This window comes from Lactuca sativa, chromosome 3 (assembly GCF_002870075.4).
Source record: "Lactuca sativa cultivar Salinas chromosome 3, Lsat_Salinas_v11, whole genome shotgun sequence".
NCBI lineage: Eukaryota > Viridiplantae > Streptophyta > Magnoliopsida > Asterales > Asteraceae > Lactuca > Lactuca sativa.
Window position 1 is genome coordinate 321,676,561 of NC_056625.2, and position 13,958 is coordinate 321,690,518.

Sequence of the window (13,958 nt, forward strand, 5' to 3'; positions counted from 1 at the left end):
ATAGTCTCATTGTATGTAACTATTTTCACTGTATCATGTCTTAAAGTCTTTATATGTTTGTTATCGTATGAGAATCTTGTGAATAGTTTAATACTAGTTTGTGAGATAGTCACTACCCTTTATGGATGATCAAGTAAATCCTCTCCGGAAGTGTAACCAGAGTCTCCTGGAGGGAGAGCGAAGAGTTTGTGAATAGATCTATTCAGGACTGACAATCCCACACCTTAACTGCTAGCTACAATTAGGCGGGCACGCCTAGGGTGACAAATTCTGGATATCATTCGACGTCTGACTAACGTCAAGGAGGTGTCGTTGTCATATCAGTATGGTTACCCGACTCACAATATGTATTAATATAATTTATTCACAGCTAGGATTTGTTTAGAATCTATATCTATTCGGGATGATAATCCCATGATCTTATGTCTATATCTCGTTCGGGATGATAATCCCATGATCTTATGTCTATATCTCGTTCGGGATGATAATCCCATGATCTTGTGTCTATATCTCGTTCGGGATGATAATCCCATGATCTTGTGTCTATATCTCGTTCGGGATGGTAATCCCATGGTTTTGAAACTAACTCTTATACGGGATGATAATCCCATGATTTTATCAAACTATCTTATATCTAGTTTCGGGATAGTGATCCCATGGTTTATCAAGTTATCTTATATCTAGTTTCGGGATAGTGGTCCCATGGTTTATCAAACTATCTTATACCTATGTTCGGGATAATGATCCCATGGTCTTTATCGAATTATCTATAACCTGGTTCGGGATGTAGTCCCAAGGTTTTCAAAATACTTTCTAATTAAAGTTTGTCTAAATTATAGTTTGTATATTAAACTATACTCTATGTTATTTAATCAATCTTGTATTTAGGAAAATATGGGATTTTCCTGGGGTTATCGTATATCACATAACTGAACTGTAATGAAAGTTAACAGAACTAATTAACATAAGAAAATATGGGATTTTCTTGAATATCAAATCTTTTCAGAAAACTAAAGGAAATCGATACATTTTCACAAAACAAAACCGCTTATGAACTCACCAGCTTTATGCTGATTTTCAAACCGCTTGTATTCTCAGGTCCAAGTTAGACAGGTACCCGGTGATATCTTTTGGTGAAGATGGAGTGCTCCGAAGACTCGTCTCTTTTGTTCATATGATATATGTATAACTTTTGTACAATTTACGTTTGAACCAAATGTAAACTTTCATATATATGTAATGTAATGGTTGTTTACTGTGATTACTATGTACATTGGATTTGATACACAACATGGAGTCAACCCCGGGAACGTTTCCGCCTTTGGTTTTCGGGGTGTGACAGATTGGTATCAGAGCCCTTGTTTATAGTGAACAGAGTATACCAAACCTTACATGGTATAAAACTATAAACATTAAGGGGCCTAAGTGCTCTGAACTAAAAGTATCTTACAAAATATAAGTATTTTCAAAAGTATTTAAGTATGTCGAGCTTTCGAAAATCCGTAACTATAAGTAGAACAAAACATAAGTAAATGGGTGTTGTACACTGCGGTTAAACCTGGGCAGTTATGTAGTCGTGTCTAGGGTCAATATATCCTGGCCAACTATATTCATTCGAGACACAGCCAACATGTGCTTGGGAGTGACTGTGGCATGCGGCATACCTAAAACTTACCCAATATCCCAAACAACAAATCGACGCTGCAGCGAACCATGAAATACTATGGGAGTATTTCTCGAGCCGATCCTTTGTAGAAAATCCTCGTATACGCGTTATTCCTTAACCATTCCTCTAGCGATAAAATGTTCTATCTTGGTAACTCCTTTCTGCTTTATCGCTTAGTATGATGCTATATTTGCCTTGATGAGATATCTCCTGTCCCATATCTCTTGATTCAATTCAGAGGACTTATGATCCTCTCTTTCCTGATCTTTTTAGATCAAGATGCCTCCAAGAAAGAGACCCAGCTCAACGAACAACAACAATCCTCCTCTTCAACTTGATCTTGCATCGCTTCAGACAGTTCTGACTGCTGCAATGGTAGCAGCCATGTCGCAAATGAACTCTAGAAATTCAGGAGGTGATCCCCAACCCCAAAACCCAGAAGATAGCCTGGGACACCAAAAAGGGGGTTCCTATAAAGACTTCATGAACGCAAAACCGACATTCTTTGATGGCATAGGGGGTGTCATTGCTTTAACCCGATGGTTCGAGAGAATCGAATCAATCTTTGAGATATGTGGCTGTTCGGAGTCTGATAGGGTCAAGTTTGCCGCATGTACCTTCCTAGACAAAGCCCTGACTTGGTGGAATAGCCGAGTCAAATCCTTAACTTTACCTGTAGCCAATGCTATGGGTTGGGAAGCTATGAAGGAGCTTCTCCTTGCAGAGTATTGCCCTCGGGGCGAGCTTCAGAAGCTAGAACACGAATTATGGAACCTTAAGATGAAGGGTTCTGACATAGCTGCTTATACCTCAAGATTCGACGATCTGGCCCTACTTTGTCCGGGAATGGTTACCCCGGAAAGTAAAAACATAGAGAGATTCATCTGGGGGTTGACCCAGCCAACAAAGGGGAATGTCTTGGCTGCGAAGCCAAACACTTATGACAGTGCCAAGTGCCTTACGAAAACCCTGATAGATCACGAAGACAACTCTGATGAAGAAGCTACTACCCCCGAGCCAGTCACTAGTGGAGGCGGAAGTAAAAGGAAATCCTGGAACAAGCGTAAGGCCCAGAGTACGCAAGGTTCTTCTAAGAAACAGCAAACGGTAGCAGTCCATGCTGCTACTGCCCCTGTTGCTGTTTCAGCTGTAGGTTCCACAGCCCAAACTCCCGCCAGTGGATACACTAGTACCCTTCCTTGGTGTGGTAAGTGCAACTACCACCACCGCATTCCTGGACCATGTCGCGAAAGGATCTGCGACAACTGTGGCAATAAGGGCCATCTTGCGCGAACTTGCAGAAAACTAGCCAAGCCAACAAACCAATCATTTGGAGTGGGAATCAGTCCGGCCTGCTACAATTGTGGTGAAGCTGGGCACTTCAAAAGGAATTGTCCCAAGACAGCTACAATCACAAATCCCTCTGCTGCCGTAGGTATATCTCTCTTTGATAATTCTTATGCTTGCAACTCTTTTCGATTTTGGTACAAAAAGGGAAACCTGTTATCTATCTATTTGAACGTTTTCTAAACTCAATCCTTCGCATGTAATCGAAATGTATACCGTCGAGACGACTAACTAGTGAGATAGAGAACACTAACTTCGTATCTATAGATTGAATCCTCGGTCCGGAGGACTATTCTATTCCATTCGATTTATAAAGGGGGAAACTTTCCATGAAAATACTTTGATGCCATGTTTAACCAGAAATGACCGAGTTTTCATTCGCGTGGTTATCTTTACTTTCGAAAGGGCCGCTCGTTAGATCTTTTTTCTTGACCCGATTCTCGTGATCTTCGGCATCAAACTTTCGTATCATTCTATGCCTTAGAACTCAAAAGTTTTCCCAACGTGAATTACCACGCATCCCTCGTTTCTGTGATTATTGAGAAACGGGAAGTTAGCAACTATTCCCTCTAAATGTCTATCCCGAAGGACTCCCGGAAGTTTCTTTCGAGCATCTAGTTTAGTCTCACATCAAACCTTTCGAGATCTTCGTAGAGATCGATTCAGCAACCTTCAAGTTTTGGATGCCCTTAGAACTTGGTAACAACTATTTAGACCATCACGCCTCAAATCCTTAGAAGCGTCTGCCCAATGAAACCCTGGTGATTCCTTTGAGGAAACCGAAGTCGTTCGGGGTTGGAACTTCCACGAGAAAGCAGATTGATATCGTAGATTGAGAGAGAGTCAAGATACGAAACCAAGACATGTCCCGATAATGAGAATTCGTTAGATCGCCCAACAGAGACCAGATTCCACTTGAGGAAGTGAAGATCCGAGACAACAAATCCATTCGTATCTCATTTCAAATCCATGACCTGTATCTTATTCTTTGAATTTCGGGACGAAATTCCCTCTAACGGGGGGATAATGTAACAACCCGAAGTTGTTCATCGCCGAAAACCCGTTCTACCCGTATAACTCGTCGGGAATCGAAACGTCCCGTTATCGTTTTTGGGCTTAGTTAACTAAAATTATATATTTATTTTCATTCAATGAGGGTCCAAATCATTTAGGAACTCATGAATTTAGCCCAAAACATTTATTTCTTAAGTTTTAGAAATATCCTCGTCGGGTGATGAAAACTCAATCGGGTGCGACCCAAAGCATCGTTTAAGGTCGGTATCGGGTAGAATTCCACCGTGTCCAAGTTTTAGGGACTATATAAACATGTTTAAACACTCATTTGAAGCTTTTTCCTTCTCTCTCTACTCTCTCTCTAACCTCTCTCCTAAATCCAATGATTAAGTGTCCAAAACTCAAATTTAAGGCTTCAAATCCTTAAGGTACCTTCCTAGCCTTAATCTATAGCATCTTTAGCTTCCAAATTAGACACTTAATCAAGAAATTGGACAAAGTATGTGAGTTTACGGCCCAGGAGGCTGCCTAGTCCGTAAACACCTTTTTGAAGGGTTTTTAGCCCTTAAACTCCTTCCTTGACTCATTTGGACTTTAGATATGGCTAAGGGACTTCAAGATATGGACTTAGAACACCTAAAACTATGATTTTGAGGACTTTGAAGGAGTTTACGGCCAAGGCATAAGCTTAGGCCGTAAACTCATGTTAATGGGGTTTTTCATGCCCTTAAACCCTTCCAAATCACCTCTATGGCTTAGATATGAATTATAGGACCTTGGTATTAGCATTTGGACACTTGAAACATGAATTTTGGGGGATTTAGATGAGTTTACGGCCAAGGATAGTGCTTGGGCCGTAAACTCCCCAAAACTTGCCATAAATCCAATTCTAAGGTGTTAGAAAGCCATCCAACACCACCAAAAGCCTTGGAATAAATCAAGGGACCAACCAAAAATACTTTAAAGGCCTTAAACACAACTTTTGAGAGATTTCTAAGAGTTTACGGCCAAGACCTATTCTTGGGCCGTAAACTCCAAAATCTTTGGTGTTAGAATGCAAACTAAACACCCCTACAGCCTTAAGATGAATTTTAGAAGCCATTCTATGCAAGTTCTAGACCTTGAAACACCTTGTAGCACCATATATTAGAGTTTACGGCCATGAAGGGGGTCTCATAGGCCGTAAACTCCATAAAACCCTCATATGTCACTTGTAAACTCATTTCTAGGCTTGTGGGAAATTTTAGAATCACATGTGATTGGTTTTATCAACATTTAACATCATTTTCATAAGGATTAAGGAGTTTACGGCCAGGAGCCTATGCTAGGCCGTAAACTCCCATAAATTAATTATTTTGGTGATTTTAATCCATTCCATGCATTTAGAACAAAGCCTAGAATCATTTCCCGTGTCCATATAAGCCATTTAAACACCCAAAACCACACCCACATGAGTTTACGGCCGTAAACTCATGTATGTGTGTGTTTTGTGGTTGTAAACTCATTTAAAAGTTTACTCATGGGGAGTAAACTCAAGTCCCAAGTCCCTAGTGTCATTTCTCATCCCTAAATGCCACCCGGGTCCCTCCAAACACTCGTATCGGAGTGTTTTCGCGACTTGAAGCAAGTGTCCCTATCAAATGAATAAACTAAGTCCTAATTAGATACAAATGTGTATTTTTACATTATAATTAGGAAACTCGTGTATTTGCAAGCCCCAGATCAACTCTTAGCATCCGAATCGTCCTACTTCTCGTCCGGTGAGTTCATACCCCTACTCCTTTTTCACTGTTTTTAACTGTTTTCAGGGGAGGAATACAAGCAAACCAAAACTGTTTACAAATCATAAACTATGTGTTTCAAATAATATCTGGCAATCTTATAAATTCTTTTTACTCCTTATGTATTATATTGAGCATAAGGAATGATTATCAATTACAACCAATCTAATCAAATTATTATGGGAATAATTTGGGGTTCTATGTTACTCTTTATTATGGGAATAATTTGGGGTTCTATGTTACTCTTTATATCAAGTATTGATATCTGTATTAAGTTATTAGATAAACTATGTCTGATTCATTTTATCTCTATATCGTTTAAATGTTTTGCCAGATAGTCTCATTGTATGTAACTATTTTCACTGTATCATGTCTTAAAGTCTTTATATGTTTATTATCGTATGAGAATCCTGTGAATAGTTTAATACTAGTTTTTGAGATAGTCACTACCCTTTATGGATGATCAAGTAAATCCTCTCCGGAAGTGTAACCAGAGTCTCCTGGAGGGAGAGCGAAGAGTTTGTGAATAGATCTATTCGGGACTGACAATCCCACACCTTAACTACTAACGTCAAGGAGGTCTCGTTGTCATATCAGTATGGTTACCCGACTCACAATATGTATTAATATAATTTATTCACAGCTAGGATTTGTTTAGAATCTATATCTGTTCGGGATGATAATCCCATGATCTTATGTCTATATCTCGTTCGGGATGATAATCCCATGATCTTATGTCTATATCTTGTTCGGGATGATAATCCCATGATCTTGTGTCTATATCTCGTTCGGGATGATAATCCCATGATCTTGTGTCTATATCTCGTTCGGGATGGTAATCCCATGGTTTTGAAACTAACTCTTATACGGGATGATAATCCCATGATTTTATCAAACTATCTTATATCTAGTTTCGGGATAGTGATCCCATGGTTTATCAAGTTATCTTATATCTAGTTTCGGGATAGTGGTCCCATGGTTTATCAAACTATCTTATACCTATTTTCGGGATAATGATCCCATGGTCTTTATCGAATTATCTATAACCTGGTTCGGGATGTAGTCCCAAGGTTTTCAAAATACTTTCTAATTACAGTTTGTCTTAATTATAGTTTGTATATTAAACTATACTCTATGTTATTTAATCAATCTTGTATTTAGGAAAATATGGGATTTTCCTGGGGTTATCGTATATCACATAACTGAACTGTATTGAAAGTTAACGAAACTAATTAACATAAGAAAATATGGGATTTTCTTGAATATCAAATCTTTTCAGAAAACTAAAGGAAATCGATACATTTTCACAAAACAAAACCGCTTATGAACTCACGAGCTTTATGCTGATTTTCAAACCGCTTGTATTCTCAGGTCCAAGTTAGACAGGTACCCGGCGATATCTTTTGGTGAAGATGGAGTGCTCCGAAGACTCGTCTCTTTTGTTCATATGATATATGTATAACTTTTGTACAATTTACGTTTTAACCAAATGTAAACTTTCATATATATGTAATGTAATGGTTGTTTACTGTGATTACTATGTACATTGGATTTGATACACAACATGGAGTCAACCCCGGGAACGTTTCCGCCTTTGGTTTTTGGGGTGTGACAATCAGCTAAAGGGAGTTCTCTTGCATACTCCTTCCTCTATCCCCCATACTAATGATGCTCAAAAAGGGGGAGATACTGATGCTGAGGATAATACTGATGATGATCCAAAAGAGAGAGACACTGAATATGTTGACAACACTCTAGTTCAAACTGAGTCACCAAAGCCGATGCACGAGTCTGATTCTACGGAACCTAATAGTCCAGTAGATACTGAAAAGCTTGTCGAGGATAGTTACCATGATGATGAACAAGATGATGAATGTCAAATATTAGATATGAACTTCATTGATCCCTCTATTCCAGTCCAAGAAGAAGATTCAGATGAGCTTGATAATGAATGTCAAAGGCCAGACATGAAATTCATTGATCCCATTATTCCGGTCCAAGGAGAAGATTCAAACGTTGCTAGTGAAGATACTCAACCTCTATCTCGCAAGAGCAAGGCAGCATATACTGACTTGGCTCCTTCACACACTGATACTTCTCTGTCCTGCAAGAAACCCAAGTCCATAGTCAGTATATAAAATTTGGCGGCTGAATGGAATATGTCTCCTGATCAAGTTAAGAAAATTCTTGATGAAGCCAATCAAGCTCAACTTCTAAAGAATAATTCTCAAGCTGATGAATCTCTCATTCAGCATAAACTTCAGGCCAAAGGATCTTTTGAAGCTCAGATGCAGAAATTCTTAGAATTTCAGTCCAAATCTCAATCTTCTCAGCCTCCTCCTAGCAGCAGTAAGCCTAAGACTGATAGTATTCTAGACAGGATTGATCGAAAGAGGTTTCAATATGTTCTTAGATGACGGGTGTGTAGTCATAAAATCATCAAAGTTAAAGCTTCCAAACCAAGCAATGAGAAAATTCTTATGTTGCTGATCACTCGTCAAGGTCCACAACATCCATACACTGAAGTTGTCAAGAGGGATGAGCTGATCAAATATGGATATTCTGAATGGATGGAATTACTCGAATTGGCATCCAAGCAAACTTCAGCTCTCTCCTCTGAACTGACATGTGTTCTTCATCTGCGGATCAAGAAAGTTCAACGTTTGGACCTTGTTCCTAAAGAACGACCACAGCATCAAGGCCAAAGTTCATCAGTTCCTAGAATCCGAAGAACCAAATTTCAAGTTGATGGTGAAGATGTGTTGGTTCTGAACTTTGGTGCTGGTGGAATAAACAACTCTCTTCCTATCGGTGTTGACCCGGTTCAACATAAATTTATCTCAGTTCCTGAACATGGGATGTTCTATCTCGACAAAAACAGAAAAATGTGTTTTCAGCGAACTGCTGAGATTCCAAGGGCTCCAGCCACTCATCTCGTCGGCTTAAGGCAAATGTGCATGAGTCATCAAGATCTCTCCAGAGAGTTTCACATCCTTATTGCTATGGAGCTGCTGAATAGAAGACAGGAGTTGCTGGATAGTCCTTACTGGCCGGTAAAGATAGAAGCTGAAGCTGAGTATGAGGAATTCTTGTCCAGAGGTGTTCTAATTTAGTTGGTTTTGAACATCATCATATTGGGGGAGATTGTAAGGTCAAACCTTGAAATACAATGATGTTTGAAATTAATCTTTCAGCATCAGCGCATATCTCAGCATCAGCATCAGCATTTCAATAGCTCAGTGTATATAGCTTTATTCAGTGCATTGTAACAGATCTTGTATTTATCTTGTTTCCATAGTTAGCGTATATTAGTTTGCTTTATATCCCTGATTTGTAGGGATTGTCTAGAATAGTATTATATATTGTTCTGTATCGGTTTGTGTAGTTCTTACGCCTTTTACAAACCCTAATAACCGCTTTGTGCAAACGATAATCTCTTGGTGAGATTATCATTCTTAGTGAAAGTTTTTCTTCATGAAACCTTATTGTTCTTATTTACAGTCATTGTTTGATAAATAGATTGGTCTAAAGTCTTTTCAGTTTCATTTTTGCATGTTTTGACTTCCAGAATAATTGAGTTTATTAAGAATAATCGAATTATTCAAATTGTCCACAATCGTTCATATGTTGGAAGTAGATATGAGAGAAGATTGTCGTGAACTGGTGCGTAGATTGTCTAAATGGTATTAGACATAGCAAAGGGTTGTTGCGACGTTCATGAGTGCTTATGAACTGGTTTTGAGCATTGGAACAAACCCGTGATTGCTGGAATCACCTAATGGAATATGATGTAAAAGGGTGATCGCAAGACAATAATATCATATAGTCTTAAAACCTACATATATGGTTTGTTATTTTTTAATTGATTATACATTGATAATGTGAAAACGCATCAGTAACTCGGTGTTATAAAATGCATTGTTGTGTATAGTTGATTAATGTGTCGGGCCTGGTCAGAACTAAATTGATGTGTTCGATTAAGTTCTATGTCAAATAAATCAGAGATTTAGAAACCTAAATGCTTGACTAGTGATTCCATAGAATTGTCAGCATGATATCTAACAGAGGACTGTACGATCCCTTATCTAAAGGACAAGATTGATTAGATTAGAGTTTGACAGCATCTTTGAGAGCTACGATTGCAAATCGAATTATACTTGTGCATATAGTTACTAGACTTATCCAAGTGGGAGACTGTTGGAATATTGTCTAAGGCTTCAACTATATTAGGCAAGTATTTGACCCGATTGTGCATGGTCCTTTTGGGTTGCCATCACCATAGTAACTTGATAGGATGATTTATCAAGGGAGAATAAATATTATTAATATATTATGAGAATAATATAAAGAATAATAATATTGTTATTTGATTAATATAAGTCATAAATTAATTGGTATTAATTTGGTGACATAAAGAGATTAATTAAATAAGAGGGTATAAACTGTCAATTGTTTGATAGTTAACCTTTAGAATGTAAATCCATATTGGATAGGGTGGACAGATTCTAGAAGCTAAAGGATAGCTTAAAATCGTCCAAGGCTATCTAAGGAATGGATTTGGATTGCTTTAAGAGAAGATTATCCAACTAGGGTTTAAGTTGTAACCATGAAGGAGACTACAAGTATAAATGTACCCTATGGCAAAGGGAAATCAGCACTTCATTGAGATTAGAGAACCCCTGGCCAAATTCCCTCCCCTCTCCTCTCTCTCAAATCATCCTCCTTACTATTTGGTGTTTGTAAGCCATTAGAGGAGTTACAATTGTGACTCTAGAGCTCCAAGACAACAAGATCAAACAAGAGATTCAAAGATATGATTCTAGATCGGTTTTGTATTGTTCTTATACCTAATTAGCCATTAGAAGTCTTGGATTCAAAGCATGTTTAATTAGAAAGCCTAGATCCAAGCATTAGGGTTTTGCATGCACACATAGGAAAGTTCTTATGGCTAAAACCCATCAAAAGAGCCCTCTCCCTAAACTTGGCGGTGATCTCCGCCACTGTCTCAGTGGTCTGCGTCAAGTTCCTGAAACTCCCGTGCCAACTGTTGTACCTCAATAATCGGCGAAAACTCCCTCCTGAACCTGGCCGAGAAATCGCTCCAGGTCATCGCGTCCAACGCGGCGTCATCCCCCAAAGCGTGACCAATCTCCTCCCACCAGTCCGTCGCTCTGTCCTTCAGAAGACAGGAAGCGAGTATGACCTTGTCCCCTCAGGGCACCGGCTCGTACGGGATGCGTTGGCAACATTGGACAACCATCTGCTGTTGGCGATGGGGTCCCTAGCCCCATGATAATCTCGTGCACCGCAAGCCCTAAACTCCCGAAATGTCAAGGTACGCGCTCCCATCAAAGCCATCATCTCAGTAAGGAAGGCTCCCAGCCTCTCATCCAAAATCTCCAATATACCCTCCTTGACCGTGCCAAAGATCACAGGAGTCTGACTCAAAATACTGCGCGTAACCTCGGCGGATATCAACTCCCTCATTCGCTCCTCGAGTTGCTCGGCCCCTGAACCCGAGCCTGATCCCTCTCCGGCGCCTGATCCGCCCGCTGGTCTCTCTCGCAATGTCACCATACTGAAAATATAATACATTCACTATCAGAAAACTCATCACTGCTGCGAGACCAAACACACTCCCTACTAGGTTCCCGGTCTTGTCTTGGCCTTTCCCGAATCGACTACGGATCCTCTGCTCTCAGTAGTACAGGTCCATACTACCTTCCACATCTATCCGTACTTTCCTCAGGAATTGCTTCGACTCCACTAGGTCCTGTTGGGTTTTAAGCAATCTAACACTCCTAAGTGTACATGCAACCCTAAATACCTTGGATCTATGTTTTCTCTATTAGACATGCAAATAAGAACTTCCAAGGTATTATCCTAATCTAGCATACAAAACAATAACTACAGCAAGATAGAATACATACCTCTTTGGTGTAGAAAGTCTTCATGAAGCTTGAGTGCCTAGTGCCCCAAGTGTGACACCCCAAATGGAATCACAATCATCAAAACACTTAGAATAGCTTGAGAGAATTCTACACTTCATGAAATAGGCTAGCCCTCTCTAGAATAATACTAGTCACCGATTTTGCCAAGAATAATATCTTTATATAGTGTTACAATTAGGGTAAACTCTTAATTGTCATGGCTTTCCATTTCCTTGGATCCATGGGTACAAATACACCATGGAGCATCCATGGACCATCCTATGGGTTTTAGCCCAACTTGATTATCCATGGAGCATTAGCCCACTATACAAGTATGGATGATTTACACAATCAACCCACATATTTAATTAGTCTTCTTTTTGATCACTTAATTAATCCTAGATTAATTCTTGATCAATACTAATTAAATAACCTTATTATTCTTATTATTAATATACTAGAACTTATAATATATTAATAACCATAAGTGTCTTATTTCTCTCATTTAGTCTATCCAAGTGCATGATGGTATGCAACCCAAATGGACCATGCCGGGTCGGGTCAAGTCTTACCAATTATAGTTATGGACTTAGACATTAATCCAACAGTCTCCCACTTGGATAAGTCTAAAACTATTATTGCGTATGACTTCAGGAACCAACTGGCAATCGTAGCTCTCAAAAGCTTCTGTCGAACTCTGACCTTGTAGATGAACTCTGACCTTTGTCAGTGACTTGTCCATTAGATAAGGGATCATATATTCCTCCATTCTAGATATCATATGGACTGAGACATGGATTATAATCATTCTCTCTGTCCATTTGTTGTTTCCCGATTTCCGATTTATGACGACTGACTAATTGAACAAATCAAATCAGTCCTGGCCCGGCCGAGCACTTCCATTTGTCATCATCAAATCATCGAGGGGCCCACATATATCGCTTTTATCCTGAAGGTAAAAGGAACGGATAAACTTCGACTCATATGGCTTGTTCTACTACTTGTTGAATCATACACAAAGGCACGTTTTATAGCACCGAGTTACCAAATGCGTTTTCGTGCTATCAATGTACTATCGACACATAGTAACAACTCATATCTCTAGGTTTGAAGAATATAAGATATTATCGTCTCATGATCACTCGTGATAAAACCCATGAAGTGATTCCAATGAGCGCGGGTTGAATCCAATACTCAGAACTTATGAGCACTCATGAGTGTTGTAGCCCTTTGTCCAACACCTTAGACCTCTACAAGCCAACCCATGACAGTCTTAATTCATATCTACTTCCAACATATGACCGACTGTGGATGGTTTGAATAACTTAGTCATTCCAGAAGAATAACCCAGTTTATTCGGGAAGTCAAAACATGCAAAGTGAAACACAATAATAATAGAATCCAATATGGTATCAAAACCTATCACCATATGATTACACATTATTCATTGTATACTGTTTCAGCTATCAACTTTATTCTTGAATTTAAAACAATAGTTGTCCCATGCTCCAAGCATGTACACTATGTTTTCTAAACACTAGTCATGCCACACACCAAGTATGCATACTATGTTTGTCTATGATCTTTACTTTGTGAACTAGATCAATTGAACATAACTTCAATGATTCTCTTTTCACATTCCCAAATCCTTACTGCAAATGCAAGAATTCCAAATTCATGCCATTTATTGAAATCTGTTAGATTCTAAACTTATATGCATTGATCCTCTTGTAATGATCATGTACAAAGTCATAAAGACTTGGCAACAATCATTACAGAGTATTCTAAATGAGATCAACTCCTTGGAAACATCCTTCTTGCATCAAGTTTCCTTAATCTTACACAGATTTAAAATTCTGACTTTGAAACATTTCCAGATTCCATTTTGACTATCACTTCTGAACAAGAGTTGCCTCTTTACAGATTATGTCAATATGGTCCTTCCAGAATTATCACTATACTTCCAACTGTCCTTGAGCAACCAATCTTTGGTAAACCTTAGATTGTCCTCGACAATTGCTTAATCATTTTAGTCATTTCCAGTTCTAGACCTTTTCACTTCTTAATGCCCAAGGCATTTGGAAAATTTTAGAAAGGATGAATATAGCACATGTAATCGATCCTATATCTGAAGCATATGGGACACGATTCATGATGTCACACATAAAGACTAAACCAGTCTTTTGCTATAATATTTCCATTTCAATTTGCCAAGTTCTC